The 16,993-nt window shown below is 55.4% G+C and overlaps 1 long non-coding RNA gene across 1 annotated transcript in view; it reads right to left on the reverse strand.

The window, feature by feature from the left end:
* The window catches only part of LOC114071239, a 19,213-nt gene extending 6,376 nt beyond the window's left edge, over positions 1–12,837 (reverse strand). Inside the window, exon 1 of the long non-coding RNA XR_003574013.1 lies at positions 12,673–12,837. This is a non-coding gene — a long non-coding RNA (uncharacterized LOC114071239). The remainder of the gene's footprint in view (positions 1–12,672) is intronic.
* Positions 12,838–16,993: the final 4,156 nt, after the last annotated feature.

Consider the following 16,993-nt stretch of genomic DNA (forward strand, 5'->3'; position numbering starts at 1 on the left):
CCCCTTGCAGCTCAGGCAGGTTTGTACCGTGTCCTGCTGGCCCCTGGCAGCCCTGGGGACACTCTGGCAGTGATAGCACCACGGGAAGAGCCTCCCACCCTGCCTGGCCCATCCCTCCTGGAATCCCACAGCCCATCCCTCCTGGAATCCCACGTGCAGAGGCCCTTTGGCCCAGGCTCAAGAAGCCTCTGTGTTCTGTTCTCAGTCACGAGATGATGCCCCAGTGCTCCCTGTCACGAAGAGCAGCTCCATTCACCCTCCTTCCCCCAGCTGGAAGGAGCTCCCTACGTGCTGCTCCCCGGCCTGGCTGTACTTCCCGGCGTTCCCGAATTTACGGTGCCTGGGACAAGCCTTGGAATCCTCAGAGCCGCATAAATGGGAGCTTTTCATGAGAGACAAGCCCTTATCTCTCCCCCTGAGGTGGAAAGTGTTTAAAACTGAAGACTTGCAGATTGGAGTCATTATTGGCACTGCCCGGGGCTGTTCACAAGTTTAGAACAAACCAAACCCAAACACACGCTGGGGCTGTTGCAGCCAATTCCTCCTCCCCAGCTGAACTCCTCGCAGAGTTCTGATTTTTTTTTTTTTATATTGAAACGTGAGTTCCTGGGGAAAGTTCAGCAGTTTTTTGTCAGTTTTCATTTGGAAAAAAAAAAAAAAGAAAACCAACAGAAAGGAAGCACTTTGGAGAGAGTCACTTAAAGGAGAATCCAGCTTTCTGGGGAAGGCAGTGGAGCGCAGTTCCAGCCAGTTCCCATTCTTCCAACAGGTTCTTCCATCCACATCTTCCTACAGCTCCAGTGCCAGGCGTTTGGAGCCGGGAATACACCCAGTGCTGCTCCTCTGAGCACACCAGGAGCTCCCCCCCAGCACTCACAGCTCCTGTCCCCACACACTGATCCTCCCACACACCCCCCTGTCACCCCTCAGGCCACGAGGATCAATCTTTAAAGAGCTGGAGCTTCCCCTTCACCCCCTCATGGAAAAAAAAAAAAAAAAAAAAAAGACATTTTGCATCTTGCAGCTGCAAAGGGGCCCTAAATCTGCGATTTAAAGGCCAAATAAGGCAGTGCCCAAGAGCTCTTCCCAAATGTGTAAGTTCAGGCAATCACCATCACTTTCTATAAGCACACACTGTTTGCTAACCCCAAGGAAAAAAAAAATCATCACTATGAGCACAAGAAAGCTGGAGCAGCCCCAATAATACATATTATATAGAGAGATCACATATGCATGACATGGCCAGCACCAGACCCAGCTCAGCTCTCTCCTCGTAACTTTGTCCTACAAAGCACCACACTTCTAATAAAATCAGCTGAACCTGACACTGTTTGGCAGAACAAGAGCAAAGTAAACTGAAAATTAAGAGTTTGCAACGTTTCTGCCACGAGCTGGCAGTTGTAATTTGTAATTCCACCCCCCCCCCCCAGAGTATCCAAACAGCAGGCTTTTGATATAATTCTGTGCTCCAGTACCACATCCAGGACTCCTGGGTGCATTTGTACAGGACTAGTTATCTCACAGGGCAACAATCCATAGTCCAGAGCCAATTTCTAACCTAAAGCAACAGTTTTCAACTGGTTCTGTGTTTCCTCCTCCAACACAAAGAACGTGTTCAATTAAATTGGGCAGCAGACGTTGCCTGGAGCAAGAAACACCCCCCTGGTGCCCTTCCAGATTTACGTCCTTTTATATTTAGGTTGTTCTTGGGAGACTGTGCTTGTCCTTGGGATGAGACTAAGCTGGGCCCTGGGGGTGAACATTATTTTTCTAGACTTCATTTCCCCGGGGATGGAGCTTGGAACAACCTGGGATGGTGGAAGGGGGTGGGACTGGATGGGCTTTAAGGTCCCTCCTAACCTAAACCGGTCTGGGATTCTGGGATTCCAGCCAAGTGGGATCTGATCACCTGCCCAGGAGAGGCAGCAAAAAGGCAGCCCCAACATAAACCCCACAAACCTGAGGGGTAAACGAATGGTTTGAAAATCTGGACGAGCTCTCGAATAACCAAAGGAAAAAAAAATGGAAATACAGCTCAGGTCCCTTCAACCTTTCCCTCTCACAGCACCACACACAGACCTTTAAACCCCTTTCTCTCCTCTCCAGAGACAGAACATGCATTTCTGAGCCCAGCTTTGGCTGCCCAGACCAAACTGCCCCCCAGCAGCAGCAACCCTTCCCCAGGTCTGTGTCTGACTCCCCAGGTCACACCTCCAACCCCAAAACCAGGCCAGGGGACCAAAGCAGCTCTTCAGAAAGGTGCAAAGAGCCCTGGGCGTCCCCTACAAGTTTCCCACCGTCCAGGGTGTGACGGGAGGGGAGCAAAGCTGAAACAATCCAGTAACAAACAGATCGATGCCAACCCTTTAATGAGGGTGCTTGACACCACTGCACTCCCAGCACTTCAGCAGCTCCTCCCCGGCCCCAAACACCGACCCCAGTCATGGATTAACAGAAGTCATTGGGATTCGCCAAATTCTGATCTCCAAACGATCCATTTAACCGGGAAAACAAAAGAGGTCAGTCCCACCGGCCCCCGGGTTTAAACAACAGCTTGGTTGCCTGCAGTGGCAGCTCTCTCCACAGGCAGCAGTCCATAAATCCAAGGGAGAGGAGGATGTTACAGCTGGAGACAAGATGGTGAGCAGAGATCAAAAAGATGGATTAGGAAGAGCCAATCCATCTTGCAGAAGGCTGGTGGGACAAGTGCCTGGTTAATGCCCCTCTGCTCCCTCCATCTGGGGAGGAGGGGCAGCTCAGGCACCAGGAAAGCAGCGTGGGCTCCTGCAGCTGCAGCTTCCCCGGGAGCCAGGAGGGCCTCCAGCATTCCCTGTGGCACAGGGATGGCCCAGGACACCCCAGATCCCAGCCTGGCAGAAGTTTGTGTTTCATCTCCCCCAGGGTTTAACCTCCTTCACACCTCACCCAGGAGCGTGTCCACGGCCAGCACACCCACCCAGGAGCGTGTCCACGGCCAGCACACCCACCCAGGGTTCACAGGGGCCTGGGAAAAGCCAAACCCAAAGCAGTTCCAGCTGCTCAGCAAAGGGCAGATCTCAGGCTCTGTGTCCTGCCAGCTCTGCCCGCCATCACTTGGCATTGTAAGGTCTTTGCCTCTGCTTAAATACCGGTTAAACCTGGAGTGAGGGGGATTCTACTCCATCCAGTACTTCATGTTGGACAGAGAGCCTTGGTTCAAAATGACCACATTTTATCCCAGATCAAGACTGTGCCATTCACCTTCCCACAGCTACAACCAAAGCACAAGATTTCTTACCAAGTGAGAGAACCAGAAGCCTTCCCTGAACCACCCATTTAGTGCTGTTCCTTTAGCCAAGAAGGCACAAGACCATCCACAGGAACACATATACCGTGGGATGTACACAAAGAGGTCTCCTGCAGAGAACAGCTTGTGGCCATACTTTTCCTCCCAGCCTCAGAGAGGAAAAGACAGGAAAGGGCTTTAAAATGTAGTCTTGGTAGCTCATCTCCCCCCACAGCAAGAGGAAGAAAAGACTGATGGAGTTGCAGCAGTTTGTGAGCTTATCAATCACCAGCCAAAACTACATGGAAAACACAGAGGTCAATATGGCCATTTTAATAAGGACAACTGAAGGAAAGAAAACTGTTGGCCCAAGACCCAAAACACACTAAAAAACACCAAGATAAAGAAGAAAGGCAAGGGCAAAGAGGATGCAGAGTGCTCTGGATAACCACTTAACACACCAGGGACCTGCGCTGTGCCTGCAGCTCCCGAGCCACAACGCCGCGGGTTTATTCCAACTGTTGCTACGGCCACTGGTGACAGCCGGCAGGGAATGGCTCCCAAGACACCTGCAGGAGGGGCTGGGTAAATACACCAGCACGCACAACCGGGCTGCAGGAGTGGCCAAGGCAGCAGCCACGGGGGACGGGCACGGCAGGCAGGACCCGCTGGCTTCGTCTGCGTGAGCAGAAACACGGGGTGGCTACAGAAATGACGGCTCTGTTAAAGTGCACGGGGGAATGGAAGCGTTTTGGTGCAGCAGGACCTTCACTGGGATGTGCTGCTGCTCTCTCAGTGCAGTCTGAGGTGGTGCCACTGTTCCCTCAGCAGGGCAGATGGAGGGAGCCACACTGATCCCATGGGCACACAAGCAGAAACCCAGCTGTGCTTGTCCTGGGACAGAGGGAACTGCTGGGCTTTCACTCCAGGGAATGAGGAAGGCACTTCACAGACAGTTTAACCCCACACAGCCACCTGCTCTGCCACCACTTCCCCAAAAGCACCCCTTGCTTTGGGCCAGCAGTGCCTGTGCTCACACACACAGGCAGGGGAGGCCTAAGCTGAGACTGAACTAAACCTCTGTGGTGTTTTGGTTCCCTTTCAACCAGACCAACTCAGCCCAGCAGCGACAAACCCACTGTTCTGAGGGTGAGGGCAGCTCACAGAGTCACTTCTACCTGCACATGGCCCAGCCACAAACCATCACCTCCCCAGGAACCCTGACAGAGAAATAACCCCCCTGCAGCGGGTCTGGGGAGCACAAAACATCTCCATTCTGACACCTCTAACCCACCCTGGCAGAACAAATCTTCCTGTGGAACCTGGGGAGGGGGGACTGCTGGCAGAAATGACCACCCAGGCCCAAAACTGCTGGTGCTGAAGGCGGTCACCGTCTCTCCCTCCACCCCACAGTCTTCCAACACCCTGGGTGGGTGTTGGGAGGAATCTCTTGGAATCTCTTCAGCCACCTGATCCCACGGCCCTGCAAGGAAAACTGGCAGCCAAAGGGAAGCCCCTGCAGATAGCACCACCTTAAATAACCATCTCACGTTCTGAAAGACAACTCAGCCTTGCCCAGCTCTGCAATCCTGCTCCTACTGAACACACCCAAATATTCTACATATCAGAAATTAGCAGTAAAGATCTGTACTCTTTCTGAACCCACCAGGCCCCTACAAAAGCTGCTTGGTGAGGGACAAAAGTAAAATATTAATGGATGTGGTTTTTCCTCCATAAACTCCAACCTGTGGAGCAGAGCAGGGATTCAGTGCAGGTTCTGAACAGACAACATCAAATCCCAACCACTTTTTACAAGCTTTACTTTAAATCCTCATAAATGAGGTATCACACACACAGCAGTGTCTGTGGCAGCAAACAGGGATGGAAACCAAAGCAGGATCCACACAGACTCCAAACCCAGCTCCAGAGGGTCAGAGGCCACCTTGAGCCACCCCCTCATCTCCCAGGTCTTGCTGCCAACAGATATGGAAACCTGAGGGAACCACTTGAATCCTCCCAGTGGGAATCCAGCTTTCCAGGAAGCTTCATTCATCCAGGAATGGAAGAGCAGCCCCCAAAGCTCACAGTTTTGGGAGTTTCAGAAGGGTCGGTCAATGGCATTGTCAAACATCAATAATATTGCTGAGCCCTAAGAAGTAAATGACATTAATGCCAAAACCTCAGGAAACTGCCCTTCACACTGCACAGAAAATATCCCAAAAATGCTATTAAAATCCATTCATTTTCTACCAAGGAACTTACTGAGAACTTTCAGCAGTGTTTGGTTTGGTAAAGTTTCCAGTGCTTCATTTACCTGCCTTCAGCAGCCCCTTGGATTTTTCCCCCAACACTGAAAAGTCCTTTCAGTGCACATTTTTAGAGGACTCTCATTCACTCATGAAACGAGACAACCCCAAACACTCTGAACAGGAACTCTGCCGTTATTCACAGATCTGGTCATATCTACGAAACCATCATTTCCTGCTGCAAAATATACTCACCCTCTTCCTATGCTCTAAAAATAGCCCCTGCCCAACTTGATATCTACAGCAGCACGTGGCCAATTCTGTGCATTCAGCCTTGTTTCTTGTTCCTCCTCAGAGTCAGTTTGGCCTTTAATAATCACCAGGAAAATAAATATATATGATGTTCACAATGTGAACTTTTCCTCCTTCTGGGGATCTTTCTGTTAGGAAGGAGAAAATAAGTGAAGCAAAAATACCTTGAGGCACTTTGTGAATATTAATCTGTGAGGGACAAAAAAAAAACCCTCAGCCCTGCTCCTCTTTAGAGTCCAAAGCTTTAATCAGACAGTTAAAGGTTAACCCAGAGCAGGAAGGCAAAAAAAAAAAAAAAACACACAAGCCAGTGTGAAAGGAGGAAAAGAAAGAAGGAAGAGAACAAAATAGACATATGGATGTCTGGGGAGAAGGGTGATTAAATTCCCCATAAATCTCACATACCAAGAGGTAAGATATTTTGCCTAAATTCCCCAGAGGGACACAATTCAGTCCCATCTCTGAGACTTGAAAGGATAATCATCTCCATAGATAATCAGGCTGCCACGAAGGACAAGAGCTGGGGCTGCCCGTGGTGGCACCGATGTCCCTTGGCACCCTGAAAGCTTCCAGGGCTGTGTCCCACTGGAACTGATGGGGAGGTCTGTAGGTGGATAAACTGGAATTGTCTGAGCTGCAACTTCAGCCAGGACAGGAACATTAATCCTCACTCATCTGCTGATGGGAAAAAAAAATAAAACGGGAAAAACAAGCAATCTTGGACAGCTACTCTGTCTTCCAACAGTTACCTTTCAGATAAATAAAGTTACATGAAAAAAAAAAATAAAGACCAATGTGGTCTTGAGATGCACGACAAGAGAACAGCTTTCACTTTTCAGCCAGAAATACTGGGGGGGGGGAAAAAAAGCGCCTGTTAAGTGAACTCATGATTTATCTTGTATCCAACGGGTCAGAGCTGGGAACAAAAGCCAGTCTGAGGACTGAACAAGCACCGATTGTCACCCGGGGCAAGTTCTACTTCAAAGGGTAAAGCCCAGAAGGAAACTGCTCTTCTGTGCTCCCCACGTGCTGCACAATCAAACACCGCGGGGCTCATCTGCCTCCCCCTCCCCTCCCAGGAGCACATTTTGGGTCCCCGCGGCTCTGGGGAGAGCACAACGGGCAGAGAAAATGATGCAACCGTGCCAACTGTGTCATTTGTTCGTGTAGATCTGCCGGGCAGAAGAGAAAGCCAAGTGCTTTTGGAATTACCAGGTCATTATCGCCCAGTTCTGCCCCACTCCAGGTGTTTTTACAACCGGGCAGGGCAGGTGGGGGTGTTGAGAAATCAGAAGTTTGATGATGTTTTCAGACCTCCCCTTGACTAGAGAAGTTTCTCTTAAGTGATTAGTCATCCCCCACCAAACATTTCCCAAGGGAGCTGCATCAGCAGCATCTCCCAGCCCAGAGAAATCCCCTCAGCTCTGCCACCGCAGCCGAATTTCTGGCCGATTACTCAGGGGGTGAGGAGGCTTTGCCTGGCAAAGGCAGAGCAACAGTTTCCCCCCGCTGCCACCCCCTCCCCGGGCAGGCAGTGACTCACATTTCAGAGCAGGGCGGTGGAAGGATGGGGCGGGGGGTGGTGAGAAAACACTGCAACATTTTTTGTGTGCGCGGATCATTTCCAGCGCTCCGGTTCCCAGAGCCGCCCCACACACACACACACAGAGATCCCACGGGCACTGCCTTCCCCACCGCCGGCACTGACTCAGGGGGGGCTTCACCGTGACACTCACCCCCCTCCCTACATCCCACCTGCTGCCTCCAACTGATCCCAGGGAAAAGACGGAGGCACGAGCAGAACGTGAGGCTGTTTTCCATCAGCTGGGAGTGCGGCACAGGATGGGATGAGGATGGGATGGATGTGGGGCAAGCGGGCACCGGACCACCCTCGGCAGCTCCAATTTAGCACCTTCCCAAATCCATCTACAGCACCGTGCCGTGGCACTCGACCTGCCCAGCTGCCTGACAAGGCAAAGTTACTCATCAGAGAAACTTCCCAGTAAAGCTGAGTGACACAAACACACACAGAAAAAAGGGATGAAGCTCCCAAACAAGGTCTGTTATTCATCTCTCCTGTTGATCTTTCATTTCAGAGGTGATGCTCCCTGCTGGGCTGTGATTTTCATTACCACTGCCTGCCCTTGAGCTTTTCCTGCACAGCACATTCCTCTGGTGACAGAATGGTATCAGCTGGATCAGGACAGTGGAGACAGGGGAAAAAAAAAAAACCACAGGCACACTCTGCACCCCTCTAGCCTGTACAGAATCCAGGAGTACCAGGTTTGTACCCCACTACTCCCAGCAGCAGCCACACAAACCTCTCCACGTGCGAGGTGATGCTCTGACAACACCCAATTAGAAAACGAGAATTTTCCTGCCATCCCAGTCGAGTGGAAAGTCAGCAGCAACAAGGAGGAAAACACAGACAAAACAATGAATTATTCAAGCCAGACTTCTCCTCCCAGTAGCTAATTTGGAGGTTTAAGCTTGAGCAGCTCAGGGCAGAGGCACCTGAGCCTGGCAGGATGTGCACAGTGACACGAGCAGGACTGTCCCCTCCTGGCACAGAGGAGGAGCAAGGGAACAAAATTTGGTAGGAGACTAAAAAAAATGGTATTAACATATGGTAAATATGGCAGAAGATAAATAAGCTCTTCCCTGTGAGGGTGGGCAGGCCCTGGCACAGGTTGCCAGAGCAGCTGTGGCTGCCCCATCCCTGGAAGTGTCCAAGGCCAGGTTGGATGGGGTTGGAGCACCCTGGGCTGGTGGAAGGTGTCCCTGCCCGTGGCAGGGGTGGAATGAGATGAGCTTTGAGGTCCCTCCCAAACCAAACCACTCTGTAATTCTATACCCAGAGCAAGACCCTACTGGGATCCCCAGGGGTTTCCCCAGCAGCAGCCTGGGCTGCAGGAGGAGTTCCCAGGTGCTGTCACTGCACAAACCCTGGGCCCTCACGAGTCAAACAGGGAGGGGGGAACACGACACACGGAAACCTGACGCACACAGAGGCTCCCAGTCACCTTTGGGGGGCTTGCCATTCAGCAGGGAACAGAGCACAGCACGACAGGCAGATGCCTAATTCTGAAACTTGAAAGGACTTGCTCAGTATTGGACGTGACAGGCACTGAGTCACTCCCAGCCGGTGAAGGACACGGTGCCACAGGCACTCCAAGCCAGGCCCTCCCTCATCACCTGGCTGTGCCTCCTGTCCCCTGTGTCACCCCTGACTGGGATCACTGCAAGCCCTAAGGAGAGGAGATGAGAGCACCCCGGTGTCCTCCCTCTGACAGGCAGCAAACAGGCTTTTCCACATTCACCAGCTCCAGTGTTGTGATAGGGTGCAGGCCAGCAAACAGCGATTTTGGGGACAGTTATCAGCCTGAGCAGCTCTGAACCTCCAGTTGCTCAGTCATGCCACAGATCCAGAGTGAAAAAAAACAAACAAACAAACAAACAAAGAAAAAAACCACAATGAAAAATCCCCCAAAATCCCCCACAGCCCTTTCTCCCTCCCCCACAGGCAGCAGGCTGGGACTCTAAGCAGGAACTTGTCAAGAGGAGTTCAAAGTCCAACCTGAGACACCTCACAGATCAGGCAGAGTTTATCATGGTATGAAAAAAAAACCCCCATGTTTAAACCTAAACCACATTCAGCTTTAACTATAATAAAAGTCCGAGACAAGAGCATGAACCACTTTAAGGAAAATTCCGTGGAAAAACCATAAATATCCCAAGCCTCAGAACCAAACAGGACTTCACCTGCGGCCTCCATCAGAGGTAAGTACGAAACAATACCTGAAGTACCACTACAAACACCACCCCCGCTGGCAGCAGCCTGTTTAAGACCACCTGGAGCCATTAAGTCTCAACTAAATGCTTCCTTTAGCCAGGCCAGCACCAAAATGCAAATGTTCATGCCCTGTCAGTGGTCTGTGACAACCCGAGCCCGGCGGAAGGCAGGGCAGGTCCGTGGGAGTGCAGGAGTCAAGCGCGCCACAAAGGAGTACACTCACTCCGGCTCTGATTAAGCGGGGCCGTCACCAAAACAGAGGTCAACATCAGAAAATATTTTGTGAGTCATGAGGAGAGATTACTCACCGTGCACCACTCAACTTACTCATCGCAGTGTGGCACGGCCTCCTCGGGGCACCGCGGCCTCTCCTTCGAGCCGGGGGAAAGGCGGGGGAAGGAGCCGCACTTTCGGTTTTGTGAGCGAGCCAGTGGGAGGCTGGAGCTGCTCCGCCACCGCTCTCCCCTCCCACGGCCCTAATTACACGCGGAGGGAAATACATGTTTCACATCAGCCTCCCCGGCTCTTTTAGCGTCCCAGCCAGCTTGGCAGCCGGGCTGCTGTGCGGGCTCAGCAGGCTGAGGAGACCCCACTTTTTCTATTTAGATGGGAAATAAGCAGCAGGCCGGCAATAGAGAGCCACGTTATTAATCCAGGCAGCCGTTAATAGGGGAGCTCAGCCTTTTACGCAGCGGCACCGACGGCACTCATTTAAGATGTAGTAAGAGCATAAAAATAGCCAAGTTACTCAAGGCAGGGTTACATCACCCCACGGAAGCCGTCACGCAGCAGGTTTACAATACACAGCCTCGGATGTTGGGAAAGATGATCCCCTGCCAGTCCTGCAGCTCTCACCAAAAATAACCCACCAGGACCCCGAGCTTCCCCTGCCCTTTCCCTCCAGCTCCCTCTGGAAACACACCTCACCTAGGACAGGAAACGGCAAGAACGCTGCTAAATAAAACTACCTGAAGCATATCTTCCCCCAAAAACACCTGAGGTGTCCCACCTGGCCCACTCAGAACCACACAGCAGCACCGCTGGTGAAACTAAGAAATGCTGTGCTTACGTCAAACAGAGCCGAGAGCTCTCAAACCAAACCGCCTCGGTGCTGCCGGGGAGGCACATCTGCAGTTCAGCAGAGCACAGTGTCAGCAGGCCACGGGCAGAGAGGGATTTGCTTCCAAAGCTCCAGGGTTCATCCGCAGCGCGCGTGTGTGCGAGCACGCGTGTCCCACGCACGCAGCCCGACCCGCTCCCCGGAGCTGCGGGGAGGGGACATCGATGGGCTCCAGATGAACCAGGCACTCGTGAATGACCGGGGGAAAGCCGGCAGTGGGAAGGGGACACTTTAAGGGCAGGATGTTTGGGGTCTGGGGTGTTTCTCAGCACATGGGGATCACCCCCCCCCCCCGGAATTTCTGGTTAAGAGGAAGAAATTAATTCCCCAGAATTTCTTCTTCTGGGGAAAAAAATTCTACGTGCTCTGCCATCTTCAGAACCAGCTGCTCAAGTTCTCCTTGAATTAACCAAATCCTCATTTCCCATGCTGCAAAACACACGTTTCACCCTTAAAATAAAGGGCGGGGGGGGTGTGGGGGGGTGTCGGTTTATCGGTTTTTAGCCCGCAGGGATCTCTGTGAATAGACAGAAAACCGCCCCTCCCTCCCAGATTAACCCCCTGTCCCCTATAATCCTTCACCTCTGCCTCGCAGCAACCCGCCGCGGGAACACGAGTTAATGTTTGGCGACGCGCAGCCCAACCCGAGCTGTGGTCATCGCTGCACTTTCAGTTTCTGACAATTTGAGCGGAGCGCGCGCCCGCCAACACAGGCGGCTGACAGGGAAACAGGGAAACAGGGAAACAGGAACCCCGCTCGGCCGGCATGTGCCGGGCTCCGGCCCCGCCACCGCCACCGCGGAGCCTTGTTCGGGAAGGCAGGGACACGGCAGGGCTCACCGGAGCCCGCGGCCACCTCCCCTGCCACGAGCGAGACGTTTCTAATCGTTCACACACACACAGACAAGCGCCTCGCGATTGCCAAGAGAGCAGCGACAACATCAGCAGCGGTATCAGCTGCCCCAGCCTGTGTGTCCCGGCGTGTTCTCACGTACCGCAGCAAAGCCTGGAACGCAGGGATGATCAACAGCGCTCGGGGCCGGGGGGAAATATACGGGGAGATTTTTCCTTTACGAACTGTTTCTCTTAGGGTGCTGCAAAGCCGGGCGAAAGATCGCGCTCAGCGGTTGATAGGGAGCCTACACGCATCCAAAAAGACCCTGCCGAGCCTTTCGGCTCCCGTGGGATTGTCACTAATTCGAACATGGACATTGTTATCAAGGTCACACATCGCTCGGCCGGGCTCGGCGGAAAGTCAGGCAACTTAGGGAAAAACGCGGCCGGGTAACTAAAGGGAGGACAAGTGACATTTTATTTGGGAGCACGAGGGCTGCGGCCGGCTCGGGATTCTGCCGGGGATAAATAAAAAGGGGAGCTCCAAGGGCACGGCCGGAGGGGGACCGGCGGCAGCCCGTGACACCCAGCGCTGGCTCCCGACCCGCGGCCAGGGCTCGCCGCCCCCGATTCCCACCCTGCGGCTGCTCCCGGGGGTCCCCACGACCACCCGGGGCCACCCATCATCCCAGCGCCGCTGCCCAGCCGGAATCCCCGCATTCCCACCCCGGCCCCGAGCGGCCCCCGCTTTATTACCCCGGCCACACGAGCCCGGCTCAAGGGAAAACACGAAAACTTTTCATTAAGCAGTCCTCCTCCTCCCCGCCCTTCGCTTTTAGTCAACCAATTATAAAATGAAATCGGGGATTTGACTTCCAGGGCGAGCGGCGGCGGCACCCGGGGCCGGGGCTCTGGGAGAGGCGGGGGTGGGGGGGGAGATGGAAGACCCCGGGGGGCTCATCCCGCCTGAGGGGAAGGGGGGGATCACCCCGATGGATCCCGGGAAGGGCCCGAGGGATGGGGGAGCGGCGAGCGAGAGCCGCGGCCGGGGCAGGGCCGAGGGGCGCTGACAGGGCAGGTGCGGGGCCCGGGCCATACTCACGTAGACGGGCAGCGGCCACGGGTACACGGCGGGCTCGGCTCCCACGGGCGACTTCAGCCGCAGCTCCAGCCTCTCGCCCATGTCGGCAGCCGGAGGACGAGGCGGCGGCGGCCCCGCACCATGCTAAGAGGGGCCGGCCGGGGCGGGGTGCGGCGGCCGGGCCGGGCCGGGCCGGGGGGCGTGTGCGCGGTGCGGGGGGCGGCGGGCGCGGGGCGGGGGGCGGCGGGTCCCGGCCCTCCCTCTATTGTCGTTGGCGGCTCGCGGGGCTCTCGGGCGCCGCCGCCATCTTGGGCCGGCGTGAGGCGAAGCACAATGAGAGGCGCCGGGGCCGGGCCGGGCCGGGCCCGAGCGACGCGACAGACGCGGGGAGGGAGGGAGGGAGAGAGGGAGGGAGGGAAAGGGGCGGGCGGGGGGGAGAGAGAGGGGCGGGCGCGGCCTCGGGGGCCCCCCCCCCCCGCCCCCCCCCCCCCCCCCCCCCTCCCTTCCCCACTGTCCTCAGCTGCCCCCGCACCGCGCGCGCGCGCTCCCGCAGCACCCCCCCTCACACACACAGACAGACACAGACACCTCACACACACACAGACAGACACCTCACACACACAGACACATACAGACACACACACACACACCACAAACACATACACCCAGACACACCCAGACACACACACAGACACACGCACACATACACACACACACACCACACACACACACACACCCCTCACACACACACAGACACATACACACACACACACCCCCATACACACACACACACAGACAGACACACAGACACCCCCATACACTCACACACACACCCCTCACACACACCTCACACACCCCATCCGCCATGGGGGAATGGGGGAGTAGGGGACAGGACAGGAGGGACAGGGGACAAGGGGGCACATGGGCACAGGAGAGGGCCTGGCTGCGGTGTGACATGCGTGTGACATGTGTGTGACATGTATGAAGGTGACACATGAGCACAGGAGAGGGACAGGCTGAGGTGGGACATGTGTGTGACATGTATGAGGGTGCCACATGGGTACAGGAGAGGGACAGGCTGCAGTGTCACACACATGTGACAGGGTGAGGGTGGCACATGGCACACAGGAACAGGACGGGCTGCAGTGCCAGGCACATGAGACAGAGCTCAGGGGCTGTGCAAGGCTAGAGCACCCACTCGTAGCATGGCACAGGGCTGGCACACACATGTGAGGGCACAGGGCTGGAACACACGTGTGATGACACAGGGCTGGAACACACATGTGGTGACACAGGGCTGGTACACACGTGATGGCACAGGGCTGGCACACACATGTGAGGGTGCAGGGCTGGCACACACATGTGATGACAGGGCTGGCACACCCAGGTGAGGTTCACAGTTCACTGAAAGAACAAGCCAAGCCCACGTGGCTCCTGGTGCAAAGTCTGCACACAAGTGACACGGGCGGTTTGCACAGGCAAGGGGGGGGGTGTGTGTTTGTGTGTGTGTGTGTGTGTGGCAAGTGGGTGACACTGGTGAGAGTGCCAGGCTGGTGCCAGGGGCTCTGCACAGCTCTGAGGAGGAGCTTTACTGGGATGGGGCATCAAGAGCCCGTGGCAGAGCCGAGCCATGGCCTTGAGCCATGGCCTTGCAGCGAGGCAGCACCGTGTGTCCACCAGCGTGTCCGTGGGGACACGGGGACAGGGGGACACGGGGGACTGAGCTGGAAAGTGCCCCGGGTGGGCTTGGGAGCTGTGACACCGCCCTGCAGCCCCACAGAGTCCCAGGAGGAGCTCCAGGACAGCGCTTTGCATTTCTGGAGGTGCCAACCGTGGCCCGGAGCGGTGACAGCCTTTGCATGTCTATAGGTGCCCAGCTGGGCCATTAAATCGGGCCGGAGCCTCCTCCCTTCGCAGCCTTTTGGGTGAGAATTGCCCTTTTCCGGGGGGCCTTGTGGGTGTGGGGACATCTGAGTGTCCTGCCACCCTGCCCTGGGGCACAGGGACAGGAGAGGATGTGGTCCAGGCAGGACCACACTGGCTGTTGGGGGCCACTGAACTGGGCTTTGGCACCAGCACAGATGTCCCCGTGTCAGTGGGGTCATATCCCCCCGGGATTAGGCTCCAGGACCAGGCAGAGCCACCTGCTTCTATGGGGCAAATCCTTTGGGATGTGGCTCCCTACCCTTCCTTCCCCCCCCACCATGGCAGGGCATGGGGACAGCCCGGATTTGGGCTGAGAGGTGGCATCGTGGCAGTGGGCAGGGCATGCTCCATCCTGGGGTGGGAGGGGTGCACCGTGCCTGAAAGGCAGCCCGAGCCAGAGCAGGAGATTCCCAGAGCGGAGCTGGTACATTATTGAACACCTGCATCTCCTGACAAGACTGTGCCTTCAGTGGAGAGGAGGAGCTGTTTATCTGGGGCACTTGCACAGCCCTGTGATGGGGCCAGGGGCTGGGTCGTGTCCCTGTCCCCACAGCCGTGTCCCTGCTTCTGTCCCCACAGCTGTGTCCTTATTCCTGTCCCCCCAGCCGTGTCCCTGCCCTGTCCCCACAGCTGCTCCCTCATCCAGAAATGCCTCCAAACTCATCCTCTCTTCCCTTTGCATCCTTCCCCCCACCCCCGATGTCCGTACGTGCAGAAAGCTCCATAACTAGGAATGCTTTTCTAAAGAAAACACTAAAATCATCAAGTCAGCAGTGCTTAAACTGCTCTGACTGCCTCTTAAATAATCAATTCATTTTTAATTAGCTTACCACAAAAATTCCATTAAATTTAAATAAATAGACATGGCAGGAGTTCTCCGAGGCACAGCGGGCTCCGTTTAAAGAATTCTCTTTGACTTCGTGAGGTTGGTCTTTAATCACTTTGTCGTCCAAGTTCTTGTGTGGCCCAAGGAGGCTCCTGGGCTGTTAATGAAGAGTAGTGGAAGCTCCCAGGATTTCCCAGATGGGTCCAGCCCAGTGCCAGCCATCTGGCTGCCGTGCAGGAGTTCGGGGCATCACTGCTGGCTCCCGGCAGGTAGCGGCGAGTGGGCCACTTTGGAAGCACCTGCCCTGAGCGGGAGATCCTTTTCTCACTGGTTGCTCGGAGTTTTCCATCAGGAAGAAGAGAGGGAAGTGAGGAAGGGCAGTGGCCTGTTTTCTGCTGGTTCAGGGAGCTCAACTGGGCCCTGGAAGATTGAGAGGCACTGAGAACTGGGAGCCAACCTGTCCCCTTGGACAGCTCCTAAGAGCTGTCTGAGATTTTGGGGGGTTGGGTCTGTTGGGGACCTACAGAAAATCTCTTGTGTACGTAGTGACAGGACCAGGGGAAATAGATTTAATCTGAAAGAAGGGAAATTTAGATTGGACATTGGGAAGGAATTCTCCCCTGTGAGGGTGGGGAGGCCCTGGCACAGGCTGCCCTGCTGCTGCAGTCACCGGGGGACACAGGGAGGGCAGTAATGACCCCAAGGAATCCTTGGGAAAATGATGGCTCCAAGCACTCTCTGCACAAGCCACGTGCTGAGGCACCTCTGGAGCTCATCCCACGCTGGTCTATTCCCCTCGGGATGCGGGGTCGGCTCCTCCCCGGGCCATCAACCCCCCCGGGGCAGGGGGAGGGCTTGGCGCGGGGTGGGGCCGTGCTGGGTGGGGGGGCTCGAGGTGCAGCTCCTCCCGCATCTCCCTCCCAGCAGCGGCTCATCTGGAGCGCTGACCCAATTTACTTGACAACAACAAGTCGGAATCACGAGGCAGGTTAAGGCAGGCAGGTCTGTTCCCAGAGGGTTAAATATCCCAGCTGGAGCAGGACAGGATGCTGGGGGTCCACAGCCCCGGGGGTGGGGGCAGCTCCCTCTCCAACACCCCCACTCTGCCCCAGCTCTGCACCCTGGTGCCCACACCTCCCTGGTTGTTCCTAATTTGGGCTCCCCTTGGGTGGTTTCCCCCCGTGCCACCCAAAGCCCTATTTGGGGCAGCATTTCCTGGCAGGACCAGCAAACCCTGGGCTCTGCACACCTCGTTTCGTGGAATGCAGCTGTTCCACCCCAGCTGGAATTGCACATTTCCATCCCTGCTGGCCTTCTGATGGTCCTGTGGAACAGGGCAGGAGGTCTGACACCCCAAACCAGCCCAGCCATGCACAGCCTCCCTTCCCCTCGTGCCCAACAACCCCCAACAGCTTGACTTTCCCAAAGGATCCCTCCTGCATTGCACCAGGGAGGGGATGGAGCAGCATCTGCCCTTTCCATCCATCCCAGCAGCTCCCTGGGCCAAATCTCCCCGGGAATCCTCTGCCTGCAGTTGCCACAACAACAAAGTGATGCAACAGTTCCCTCTGGGGATGCAGGAGATGTCGA

Source organism: Empidonax traillii, unplaced genomic scaffold (genome assembly GCF_003031625.1).
Source record: "Empidonax traillii isolate 1590-97213 ecotype Southwest subspecies unplaced genomic scaffold, ASM303162v1 scaffold1914:size93637, whole genome shotgun sequence".
Lineage (NCBI taxonomy): Eukaryota > Metazoa > Chordata > Aves > Passeriformes > Tyrannidae > Empidonax > Empidonax traillii.